Source organism: Mus caroli, chromosome 6 (genome assembly GCF_900094665.2).
Source record: "Mus caroli chromosome 6, CAROLI_EIJ_v1.1, whole genome shotgun sequence".
NCBI classification, from domain to species: Eukaryota; Metazoa; Chordata; class Mammalia; order Rodentia; family Muridae; genus Mus; species Mus caroli.
In genome coordinates, this window is record NC_034575.1 from 13403688 (window position 1) to 13417269 (window position 13582).

Here is a 13582-nt window from a genome sequence, read left to right on the forward strand (position 1 = left end):
AGAGGAGAGGAGAGGAGAGGAGAGGAGAGGAGAGGAGAGGAGAGGAGGGAGAAATGGCAGGGTTATCTAGGAATGAGAAGCTGGGGGAAGAGAAGCCCATGAGCTGAGTTTAGGGTAGGGAGTGGGATGAGAAGAGGTGAGAGGAGCATCAGGTGCTGAGCCAGCCTGAAGGCCAGTGCACTCTTTGGTTTGCTAGTAGGCACCACAGTTAGCCATTTTCCAAGTTTGTTTGTTTTTTTTTTTTTTGGACCTGACTGACACTAGAGTTGTTTGATACAAGGTGGCTTGAAATAATATAGCAAGATAATAAAATTTGCATTAATGAAATGTTGGTAGATTAACTTCCTACATCTTTGTAATGCTGCCAGGTAACGTTCAGGAAAGCAGCATTAGGCAACATAGACAATTTTTTTCCTCACTATTTTGGTGGCCTTGCTTAGGTGTGGCTCAATGGTGAGCCGATGGGCCTGTTGGCCAGCACGGTGATGAGCTGTGACTAACACCCCTCTTTGCATACTTCCCCGCATAGATATACAATCTTATAGATTGCTTTCAAATTGATACAATCTTATAGATTTCTTTCAAATTAATCAACATTGCAGCTGGATCAGCTATAGGAAGGCCTCATGGTTTGGTTTACTAGTGAATGTATTACTAGTGAGACTAGCTCATTTTCTTTAGCTTAATTCCAGTAAACTGAACATTTCGAATTCTTCCTGGAAGATGAGGGTGATAGCAGTGAAAAGTGAATCAGATCAAGCTTCTCCTTCAGATCAAGTTCTTCTTCAGCATTTTTCTGAAGAATAAAGGTGAAAATAAGTAACTAAAAGATCATAAATCCATTAAAGTATATTTTTTATAGAAAAATATCCTAGTGACTGGTATCCTCCGTGCTGTCTAAGCACCCATTGTTCACGACTTACAATTCTGTACTTTGAGCAGGCGGTGTACACCACTAAATTCCTTGTGCTGATAGGATTTGCTTTGTCCTGTTACAGAAGTCACACCTATGGGAATAAAAAGGCCGAAGTGGATGCAATAGTTGAAATGGGAGTCAGGGCTATAAGACATTTAGACTAATTAGAGGACTGAGAGGTGTAGACTCCTTGGAAGCCAGCTGTCCTGCCACACCCCTCCCTGAACTGCCCCCACCCCCCAGCAGTCCATTCCTTGGAAGCCTGGGAGCAGCAGGGAGCCCCATCATGCATTGCACTCCTGTCACTTTGTGCTCCTTTCTGCTCCCAGGAGCTGTCTGCAGGGCGAGTACAGACCTACAGACTCCACCTTCTCATTCCCCTGTCCTTAGCGTATTCCAGAGGCATGCTACATACAGTACAGGGCAGTGAGGATCAGAATGCCTCATTTTAAAGCAGGTTGTGAAACAACGAAACAAGAATAGATTTGGTAAGTTGGCAGCAAACTGGAAGTAGGTCTCTCTTGCCCAGACTGTCATTAACTCAGTAACTAAACAAGATACCCATTCAGAAATTAGCTAATCTATTATGTGTGTGTGTATATACTCCAAACTCTACTCGGACTTTCTCTTAAGGATTCTGAGTAATTTGTGGAGATCCTCTTACTTCTCTGTAACACCCCTTGAGAAAGGTGGAAGCATTAAGTGTACATTTATGACTAGTTGTTTCTGACACGCAAATTTATTTGAGAGCCTAAATGACTGCCTGAAAGCGGAGAGGACGTGCCTTCCAGGGACCTGCAGGAACTTTTAGAGTGCTGTGAGCATGCTGCAGCCAGTCATGAGAACTCTGGAGGAGACTGCCATGTGTTTAACAACTTAGGAGATAATGCAGCCAGAATGGCCAGAATTGTTATTGTTGGTAGCATGTGGGCTTGCTTCTTTTTAAGCAAATCTGAAAAGAAGTACCGGTTCGCAGGCTTTTGGATTTTGTAATCTCTGAGGCGGGCGTCACAGTGTAGGTTGGCGAAGATACTGATTTATAAGAACATTTTTTAGGAGTTGTACAAACTTGTAAACTATTAGTTTGATGCCTTTGCTCACTTACCATTTATTGTAGAGCTAAAAAGAACTTTAGACTCTGAACACTCCAATTTTCTATGGGAAAAGTTGATATGGAGTTATGAATTGATTGACTCAGGAGAGAGTCAACCTTGACCATTTCTTTCTAGGAAATAGCATGCCACCTGACTGTAAGGGACACACAGAACAAAGGACTCTTAGCTGTGGCTATGTGCATGCTGCAGTTTATATAGCACAGACATAATTTGAAGCGTAGTTTGTAGCTCTATAATGTTGAAAAGATATAACTGAGAATTGGGCTTGGTATCATGGCTACTTGGGAGGCTGAGACAGGAGGACGGCAGTCAAAGGAAGTTCAGTGAGTTCCAGGGCAGCCTGAACAGCTTCTTCTTCTTCTTCTTTTTTTTTTTTTCCCAATTTCTGTCAAATAGTCCTTTTTATTTCATTGAACTCATTTGTGTCTAAAGTCTCACCATTAGTGATTATAATTGAGAATTTATTTCTATTCTTGTTTTAATCTTTTTCTTTTTCTTTTTTTTCTTTTTTTAATTAGGTATTTATTTAATTCACATTTCCAATGCTATCCCAAAAGTCCTTCACACACCCCCTCCCACTCTCCCACCCACCCACTCCTACTTCTTGGCCCTGGCGTTCCCCTGTATTGGGGAATATAAAGTTTGCACGACCAATGGGCCTCTCTTTCCANTGATGGCCGACTAGGCCATCTTCTGATACATATGCAGCTAGAGACACGAGCTCCGGGGAGTACTGGTTAGTTCATATTGTTGTTCCACCTATAGGGTTGCAGATCCCCCCCCCCCAGCTCCTTGGGTAATTTCTCTAGCTCCTCCATTGGGGGCCCTGTGATCCATCCAATAGCTGACTGTGAGCATCCACTTCTGTGTTTGCTAGGCCCCGGCATAGTCTCACAAGAGACAGCTATATCTGGGTCCTTTCAGCATAATTTTGCTAGTGCATGCAATGGTGTCAGCATTTGGAGGCTGATTATGGGATGGATCCCTGGATATGGCCGTCCCTAGATGGTGGATACAGAAAATGTGGTACATTTACACAATGGAGTACTACTCAGCTATTAAAAAGAATGAATTTATGAAATTCCTAGGCAAATGGATGGACCTGGAGGGCATCATCCTGAGTGAGGTAACCCAATCACAAAAGAACTCACACAATATGTACTCATTGATAAGTGGATATTAGCCCAGAAACTTAGAATACCCAAGATATGATACAATTTGCGAAAACACATGAAACTCAAGAAGAACGTATACCAAAGTGTGGACACTTTGCCCCTTCTTAGAATTGGGAACAAAACACCCATGGAAGGAGTTACAGAGACAAAGTTTGGAGCTGAACAGCTTCTTAAGACCGTATTTAAACTAAGAGTACAAAAGAGGGCTGGCTCAGTGGCCAGGTGCTTAGATGCTAGGTTCACTCAGGTACCATAGAAAGGGGGAAAACAGCAGGGCACTTCTACAGCCTAACAGTAGAGGGGGACCTTAGAGCCCATGGTCACGTTTCCACGGCCTTCACTTAGGAGAAGGACTGGTTTACATGTGATAGACCAGCCTTATGGCGATATAGATTTGATACACTTACTGAGTCATCATGTGAGCACTGTAAACCCACGTTACTGTGCTGCACTTCCCACTCGCATTACCACGCTATTACCACTCCTCTAACATACAGCCGCTTGCATTGAACAATGCTACTTTAAGCCCAGAGTGAGATGGAAACTCCAGCCCAGCTGGTGGAGATGAATGGCAGCTACATGGTGTGAGCAGGATGCTCTACGTCAGGGTCATTCCTGCTATTATGAAGCTTGAAAGAGACCAGAACAAAAAGAGTCATGGTTGCTTGGATGCTTTTATGAGGTTTGAATTAGCATATGCAGAACACTCCAAGACAATGGATGTCCAGTCTATTAATTGTCTAGTGTGAATTCTCCCTTAGCATTTCATCTGCCTTGTAATTAGCTGTAGCTCAGTAGTGAAGTCATGACACAGCCCACAGTAGTACTGAAGGAAGGGGACCTTGCTTGGGTGGGTGACAGAGCTCAGGGCACTGTGCATATTAAATCAGTTGCTGGCTTTGTAAGTGGTTCTTTTTCTGTCTTTGGAACAGCCGTTAGGTTCCTGAATAGATTTCTATGGCGTCCATATGTAGTACTAAATGTAATGAGACAAAGAACTCTGGAAGTGTGTGACTATGGCTGAAATGTTAAGAATGCTTCCGTTTCCAGTTTCCATCTTTCTAAACTTGAGATGCAGGCCCAGAGATACCTATGTTGATAGAAAGGTCTTTTTCTAGCCATTGCTGTTTTGTTTGTTCTGTTAGATTATTTTAAAATATCTTAGTTTAAACTAATTCTAAGTGTTCTCTTAAAACTTTCTTCACAAGCTTGCTTTAGAAAATGACCTACTGCTGTACATTCACTCCTTTTGGGTTTTTTAAAATTTGGTTTTGTAGATAATACATATATACCTATGTATTGTGAATATTGGGAGTAAATGTGTGCCCACACTGACTATTACGTCCTCAATATTAATTCTTAGTTGTGTAGAGATTGTCAAAGAACAGCAGAAAGGTGGACAGTTCTGGGACTAAGACGTAGATAAGCAGGAGCTCATCAGCTGTATGGAGTGATCTTGGAGCCCTAAACTCCAGGCTTTATTTTACATAGGTGCTATTCTATTCTCACACCTTCTAGATGTACTAAAATGCTGTTTGTGTTTGAGAGATGCCTGTTAGCACATTTTCATATGGCCCTGTTTATTCCACTGAGTTTTCCTGTCCCTGTACGTTCAGAATAGAGACTGTCATCCCCAAACTAAACACAGAGTGAAACATACACCCCAGCACAGGTTTGTGAAATGCTCAGAGGTAGATGTTAGTGTTGTTGGAAAGGATCTGATGATGAATGTTCCAACATGCTTTCAACTTCTATGTCTCTAGCAGAGGGAAAAAATTACATTAGTTATTGTGTTTCAAAATAACAGGAAACATTATAATAATTTGAAAAATATGCTGGGACACCATCTCAAATATTGATAAAACAATAATTTTATGATTGGGATTAATTTACGATTTTATAAACATAATAGGTTTACTCACAACTTTTCCTTAGTTCATAGTAGGTCCTGACATAGCCCTAGCAAACCTTGCTATTCTTACTCAAATTTATTGCACGAAGGATGATCATCTATAGGAGGCATGCTTGAGTTTTAAATTTTAAGTTCTCCTTAAATTACTGACCTTTTTAATGGTTTGGATCTAGGAAATGCTTTAGATATATCTGTACAACTTATTAAACTTTTCTAGCCTATTGACTAGTCCTTTTGGACTGTAGCAGGTGTTGCAGAACTTGTTTTAATGTTTTAATGTCTCACCCATCTTCTGCTGGCATAGATAGATAAATAAATCTGGGTCAGCATTTGTTTTTTTTAGATAGTTTGTCTATGTAGCCCAATCTAGCCTAAACTTGGGCTCTTCTGTCCTTGAAGTCCTGAGATTATAGACATGACTGCACATCTGGTGACTTTTATAAGGTATATATCTCTATGGCCCTCTTTATTTTCAACTGGTTTTTATGTAGCTGAACATTATTTTTTCTTAGAACTTCTGCTTTGCCATAGTGAAACTAGGGACAGAGATGCAGTAGGAGTGACTATATAGTACTGTAACTATACAACATTGGATTTTTTTGTTTGTTTGTTTTTTTCGAGACAGAGTTTCTCTGTGTAGCCCTGGCTGTCCTGGAACTCACTCTGTAGACCAGGCTGGCCTCGAACTCAGAAATCCGCCTGCCTCTGCCTCCCAAGGGCTGGGATTAAAGGCGTGCGCCACCACTGCCCGGCAACATTGGAATTTCTAGGTAGCAATTTTTATTCAAGAAATGTTCTTTAAAATGATAAAGAGGTAAATATAGTTTTTCAGTATTTGCAGACTTAGTACTTGGTATGTTAAACTTTCATTAGACAAACAGAACTCATAAGATAAATAAGGAGAGTGGGAGGGAATGGGGAGTTGACTTGCAAGATTGTGGGGCTGTCTAGGCATATCTTAAGTGGGCAAGGCAGGTCATTGGGAAGGATGGGATAGAACACTTGATGGCAAGCTGAAGCTGTTACTTACAGATGAATTTCTTACCAGCAAAGCCTATTATAAGTCATTTCAACTGATTGAATTAGGCCAATTCAGACTATCCAGGATAATCTTTACAGTTAATAATGTGCTATAACTATATCTGCTCATAAACATAAGCAGTATTTGTATCAGGTATTTAATTCATTTCAGTCATCATTTTACTGATATAGACAGATAAATCTGAGCAGACAAGTCTTATACTTTTTTTTAAAGATAGTTTTTCTATGTAGCCCAATCTACACAATCTTATGTTTAGCTAAATACTGGGGAGGAGTAATCCAGTTGACCATGAAAAGTTACCATCTTAGTATTTTAATATCTGAGCCAGTTCCCAATTTATATAAAGATACTAGCTTCATAAATCTAAAACCATGAAAAACCTCAGAAATACTAAATTCGATGACAGTGCTTATATCTAATATAACATATAAACTATTTTATGGAAATAGAACTAAAATATATATATTTTTAGTATTACTACTTATCATAGGGAAAAACATTATCTAGTACCTTAGGCTGCAATTACAATTACCTTTTTAGTTGAGGAATGACAGTGTCATTAGAATGCACTGATTTCCTAATAGAAGTTAAAGGGGAAATGCTTTTTAAACTTTGTGCATTCAAACTTGCTCATAGCTCCCCTAAGGTAACACAGGATGTTTTTGTGTTTGTTTGTTTGTTTTTGTCACTAAAGTGCACTAGTAGAAAATACTAGAGATGTGTTGGTTTGCTTACTATAAACCATTCTTTTGGAAAAGGGTCATATGCCAAGCATTTTTAGCTTTGTAAGATTTATAGTTTCTGTCACAATGTTTTACTTAGTCTTTTGTTTCTGTTAAAACAAAACAAAACACAAAACCTGTAGAGGAACAACTTAAAAGGAGGAAAGCGTCACTTAACTCCGTGGTTTTAGAAGACTTGTTTATGGGAGCTAACAGCCTTGGCTCTGGAGCTTGGTGAAGCAAAACATCACGGCAGCCGTTATGAACAGCAGAGTTGCTCACTTCATGGCAAACAGAAAACAGAGGTAGTCTAATAAGAAGGCGCCACAGGAAGCTATACCCTTCAACCCACGCCTTTAGTGACTCAATCCCGAAAAGTGTGCTCACCTCCTCACAGCTCAGAGATAGTCAGTGCCTGTGTGATCCTGTCTTCCTCATAGCTACACCCCATGATTAGCTTGGAATCAGGCCTTCAACACAAGAGCCTCTGGGATGGGTGTGAGGATGCTGTATATATACAGCTGTTTAACTCAGTGGTTCTCAGCCGGCCGGCTGCAACCCTATCAGCGGCAAAGTTCTACCTGCAACACTATTTACATTATGCTTCAAAGCAGTAGGAAAACGACAGTTTTGAAGTAGTAACAATAACAACAACAACAACAACAAAAACTGTAGTTGAGGTCATGGCAACATGAGGAACTGTATTAAAGGACTGAAGCATTAGGAAGGTTGAGAACCACAGACTTTTTTTCTCATCTTTTAAATTAGATATTTTCGTTATTTACATTTCAATGTTGTCCCCCTCCCTAGTTTCCCCTCTGAAAATCCTCTATCCCCTTCCCCCCTGCCCCTGCTCACCAACCCACCCACTCCTGCTTCCTGGCCCTGGCATTCCCCTATACTGGGGCATAGAACCCTCACAGGACCAAGGGCCTCTCCTCCCATTGATGACTGATTAGGCCATCCACTGCTACATATGTAGCTGGAGCCATGAGTCCCACCATGTGTTTTCTTTGGTTGGTGGTTTAGTCCCAGGGACCTCTGGGGGTACTGGTTAGTTCATATTGTTGTTCCTCTTATGGGGCTGCAAACCCCTTCAAATATGTTCATCCTATGGGGCTGCAAACCCCTTCAGCTCCTTGGATACTTTTTCTAGCTTCTTCATTGGGGATCCTGTGCTCCATCCAATGGATGGCTGTGAGCATCCACTTCTGTATTTGTCAGGCACTGGCAGAGCCTCTCAGGAGAGAGCTATATCAAGCTCCTGTCAGCAAGCACTTGTTGGCATCCACAATCGTGTCTGGGCTTGGTGGTTGTTTATGGAATGGATCCTCAGGTGGGGCAGTCTCTGAATGGTCATTCCTTCAGTCTCTGCTCCAAACTTTTCTCTGTAGCTCCTTCCATAGGTATTTTGTTCCCCCTTCTAAGAAGGATCGAAGTATCCACACTTTGGTCTTTCTTCTTCTTGAGTTTCATGTGTTTTGCGAATTGTATCTTGGGTGTTCTGAGCTTCTGGGCTAATATCCACCTATCAATGAGTGCATATCATGTGTGGAGAAACACAGATTTAACTCCTTTGTTTTAACCTAAAAGCATCCAGACATGATAGTGGATATTTATAAAACTCCATTTGCTAACTAACATAGGCAGTGTGCTGGAGTTTCAGTTTGCTGTCTGCTGCTTATTATGCTTATGATGCTATATGCTTATAGTGACAGAGTGTGGTGGCTTGCATGAGAAGGGCCCAAAGGCTCATTTGTTTGAATACTCAGTTGAAGTGTTTGGTAAAGATTAGCAAGGTGTAGCTTCATTGGAGGAGATGTGGCACTAGGGCTAGGTTTTGAGATTTCAAAAGACTCCTACCAGATTCCTGGTATTCTCTTTCTCTCTCTGCCTCTGTATCATGGATTAAGATGTGAGGTCTCAGCCATTCCTGCCACCATTATTAACACTAAGCCATTGTAGTAGTTTCAATGAGAATAGCCTCCATGGGCTGACATATTTGAATGCTTGGTCCTCAGTTGATGGAACTGTTTGGAAAGGATTGGGAGGTGTAGCCATGTTGGAGGAGGTGTGTCATTGGGGGTGGGCTTTAAGGTTTCAATAGTCCATGCCATTTTCAATTAATTTTTTTTCTCTGCCTCATACGTATTGAAAAAGATGTAAGCTCTCAGCTACTGTTCCAGAGCCATGCCTGTCCACTGCCATGTTCTCTATCATGATGGTCATGAGCTTACCCTCTGAAACTGTAAGTCCCCAATAAACCTTTCCTTTTATAAGCTGCCTTGTAATGGTGTCTCTTCACAGCATTGGAAAAGTGACAAAGCCACCTTCTGAAACAGTAAACCCAACTAAATAATTGATTATTTATTGAATGCCATCTGCTTTTCGTATTTTCATAAGAACTATGAAGTAATGAGAAGTATAGGAAGAGGGAAGTAACCAATCCTGTTACAGATTAAAACTATTTTATTTGGAATTTGTAGCAAATAATATAGTTAAATGATATACATTTAATGTATTATATGGTTGTATAATTGTTTCTGTTATATATACACACACATGTACATTCCCCCAATTCACAAAGAAGAAAGAAAGCAATAAGACTTATTTCTGGCTTTGTCTGAGTACAAAACCTAGGCTAGGTGCTAAGCTCTCCTCGTGAGCAAACAGAGGCAGCATCATGAGGCTAGCTTCTGTCTCAGCTTCATGGCCTTGCAGTCTCCTCTGTCATCTCTTTATTCATGGATGATGACGATGGTAGAAAGGAGCCTGGATGTAGAGACTATACCTATTTGGTAAAACATCATTCATCTAAACACTTAAAACAGGACAATGATATAACACTTGCTTAGAATGCACTCTACTCTGGGTGCAACCACCAGCACAGCAGGAACAAAAAATAGACACCCAAACACTCGCATTTGTGATTCTAAATTCACCAGCAGAAATTGTACTTTCTGCTCTAATATTATGCAATGAATTTCTGGTATAGGTCTGAAGCCAGGAGATCTTTCTAGTCCTTAGGAAAAAGAATTATAATGACATAATCTCTGAGCATTAATTCCTCCTGTATCAGCTTTGTCATTGATCGGTGGAATCCAATAGTTCTCAGGGTGGTATTGTAGCACATTATGATAGGCCGCATGCCTAAAACAGTGTCATCTGGCAGGCAGGTTGGAGATGTGGTTGTCCAGGAAAGAAAAAGGAGATTGACACTAAGAGTAGGGCAGGTAGAAAGGCGTGTCTTAATACGGAAATATGTGACACATGGCTGTGTGCAGAACCTGTATGCATCTACAAGACCTGCTTTTGAATGAACCTTATGGAGAAGCCCCCAGAACAGAGATCCTGTGGGTGGAGCCTTTAGAATAGGGATGTCACGGGAAGAAATTCCAGAACAGAGATCAATTGGAGGAAAGCTCAGAACAGAGATCCAATGGGAGAAAACCTCATTAAGAGAGGCCAGTGAGAGGAAAGCTCAAAAGAGCGGTTGGGATTCAGCCTTCACAGTAAATTTGCCTACATTTATATGCTGGGTCTGCTCCCGCCCAGCTGTGTGCATTTGAACAAAGAGTGACTGGGACTTCAGTTTTCTTATCTGTAAAAACAGGCAGGGTAATGCCATGTGTGAAACATCAAGACAATGCATGGAAACCATTTACCCACTAGTGGGTGTTTCATGAACTTCTCGTTAGTATTTGCTGCCACTCAGCATTATTTGTGGGAGGAATAAAAATGTTAGGGTCATTGACATTTTAGCCATTTAGAAATTACATTTTTCTAATTCAGAAACACAGATGGGCTGTACCTTGTTTTCTAGTAGGGTGGGAGAGAAACATATTTCATCTCCTTTCATGAAATCTGATCAGAGCAAATGGATTTCAGGTTGTCCTCTTCCCCTTCAGTGGCTGGATTTAGAACAATAGGTTCTTATCTTCTGTCATTTGGCTGTGCCCACCTATGTCATGCAGCAGCATTCACAGTAATGGATCCTAAGAAACCCAGGAAGTGGGCGGCAGGTACATACCCACACTGTAAAAGCAGGAGAAGAAAAGAACAACTAATTAAAAGGCAAAAGATACATTGGATAACTGATGCTGTAATAGAAAAACAAGTAGTAATTTTATATACAATTTTAGGTTTAAAATGCAGTTTCCAGAGCTGGAGAGACAGCTCAGTTGTTGTGAGCACTTGTTGCTTTTTCAGAGGATCTAGGTTCATTCCCAGTCACCACATGGTGACTTACAGCTACTCCAGTTTCAGAGGACCCAATGCACTTTCCTGAACACTGGTGCCAGGCATGCACATGGTACACTTAACGCACAGGCAGGCAGAACACTTATAGGTAAATAAATTTTAAAAATTTAAAACAAGAGAGCAAGCAAGGAAGCAAACAAAGCCACACTTTCCTCCAGCTTCCTTCAAGTTCAGTTCTCCTGAATATTTCTTTACATCAATGAGGCTCTTGTTGTGTTTTCTCTGCAGGTGTGGGCTGTCTCTCATATTCACATCATTTCTAAATCTAGTTTTGCCTATAATGAAGTCTGAGAAATAGCCTTTAGGTAGTGCAGATGTTTTGTGTCTGTTTGCTTTTCATGGAAGCTATTTAAACCAGAAGTTATACCATGTAATGTAATGTAATGTAATGTAATGTAATGTAATGTATCTCTTCACGTATGTCCTTTCCTATTACTCAACAGGGTTTATGAGTTTCACATGCATGATCCTTCTTGGCTATGTCGTTGCCTAGGACACCAAGCAATTCAGTGTATTTAGTGTAATGATTATCATTATTATTTTTTTTTTGTGCCCTAACACTCAGTGCCCCTTGTATTTTCTCCATCAACAAATAGCAGATAGAAAAGAAGATTGCAGTAAATTTTACTTTAGAGCAACCTGTATGTAGCAGATAATGGTACCCATGTTTTTACGTAGAAAACATGTTGTTAAAATTCTGTAAATAGGGGCTGGAGAAATGGCCCAGTGGGTAAGACTCTCAGCACCACATGGCTGCTCACAACCATCTGTAGCTCCAGTTCTAGAGGAATCCTTATCCAGACATACTTGCAGGCAAAGCACCAAAGAAATAAACATTCTGTAAATAAAAATCAGAAAGGAAATGAAAATACACACTAAGAATGTATCACATGTGACAGATAAAATGTTAATGTACTATGAAGGAAAGCTTTTCTAGATTAGTGACCTTCCAGTAGGAGGAACAGCCAAGCTGTACCTACCAAGAGTTACCCAGAGACCAAACCAATAAGCACGAGAACATTAGTACACTTGTATTCTTTCCTCTTTTCAGCACTAACTTTCAATTTGATGATGTGGGTATTCCCAATACAGAAAAGTTAGCCTCAACCCAAATTTCCAGCAGTGGAAATGTTTACACACATTAGACAAAATCTTCAAAGGAAAACATTATTATCATAATAGTATTTTCAGAGAATATTTAATGATTAGAACATGGTGACAAAATGATCTTAAAAAAAAAAAGCGTTACCTAGCAGAGACTGAAAGGTGCTATTTCTTACAGTGCCCGAATGCCTGTGCTGACTATTAGTGCTGTCTCTGTGTGAGCCACTAGTTTTATCTAGACATATAGTAAGATAAAGGAACAAGAGACGGAATAGCAGGAAGGCATCCCAGTGTAAAGACATCAGCCTTCAGTGCTAATGATGGCCTTGCCGGAGGGTCAGAGCACTTAGCTTGTGTGCTTGGTGATAAAGTGCTGTGATCAGGTCAAGGTGAGGTCAGTTAGGGGCTGAGTGGTCCCTTTGTCTCAGACCCAGAGGCTCCCATGCCCTCCAATGCATTGTTTCAGAAGAGCTGCTGACCATAGGGACCCCACGAGCAATGCTGAAGCTTGGAGGCTTTGCCTTCTTTTGTCTCGTCAGACATACTGTCCACTTTTCAGAAGAGAGATATGTCCAAGGAAAAACAGAACAGACTGTAGGGTCAGGAGAGCTATGTTTCAGCAACCCAGTAGCTGCATGTCCTTGTTGAGTCACTGAACTTGGTAATCCTTAGTTTTTATCCCTTTCTAGTGTTTGTAATGCTAACTTTAGATGGGCTGTCTTGGGTGTCAGATGGCAAAAACTATAACTGACACATGTAAGCAAGTGTCTGGCGCATGGTGGCATTCAGTCGATGGTCAGCAAACATCAACCATGTCTTTTCTCTAGAATTTCTGTTTGTGTTGAATGGAAACGATTTAAAATTATGCCCCAAATCAGATACTTTTTTGACCCTACTAAAATGGTATACTATATTTTGTAATAATCATGTGAATAATTTTGAAGATGACATTTTTGAAAACTACTCATCTTCTTACTAAGCTAGTCATTTTAGATATTTCATATGGTAGTTTCTACATTTGTTTTTTTGTTTGTTTTGTTTTGTTTTTTAAATTTATTTATAATTTTTTATTAGATATTTTCTTTATATACATTTCAAATGCTATCCCGAAATTTCCCTATATCCTCCCTCCGCCCTGCTTCCCTACCCACCCACTCCCACTTCTTGGCCCTGGCATTCCCCTGTACTGGGACATATAAAGTTTGCAATACCAAGGGGCCTCTCTTCCCAGTGATGGCCGACTAGGCCATCTTCTGCTACAAATGCAGCTAGAGATACACATCCTTAATCATCAGAGAAATGCAAATCAAAACAACCCTGAGATTCCACCTCACAC

The 13582-nt window shown here is 40.5% G+C and overlaps 1 protein-coding gene and 1 long non-coding RNA gene across 6 annotated transcripts in view; one reads left to right on the plus strand and one right to left on the minus strand.

Annotated features, from left to right (window-relative positions):
- The window catches only part of St7 (suppression of tumorigenicity 7), a 239930-nt gene that overhangs the window by 98369 nt on the left and 127979 nt on the right, over positions 1–13582 (plus strand). The window lies entirely within an intron of this gene.
- LOC110295907 lies at positions 569–10919 on the minus strand. The gene is made up of 3 exons (XR_002378134.2): positions 10694–10919; positions 924–1007; positions 569–796 (listed from the first exon to the last, which is right to left on the minus strand). It is a non-coding gene; the product is annotated as an uncharacterized LOC110295907 (long non-coding RNA).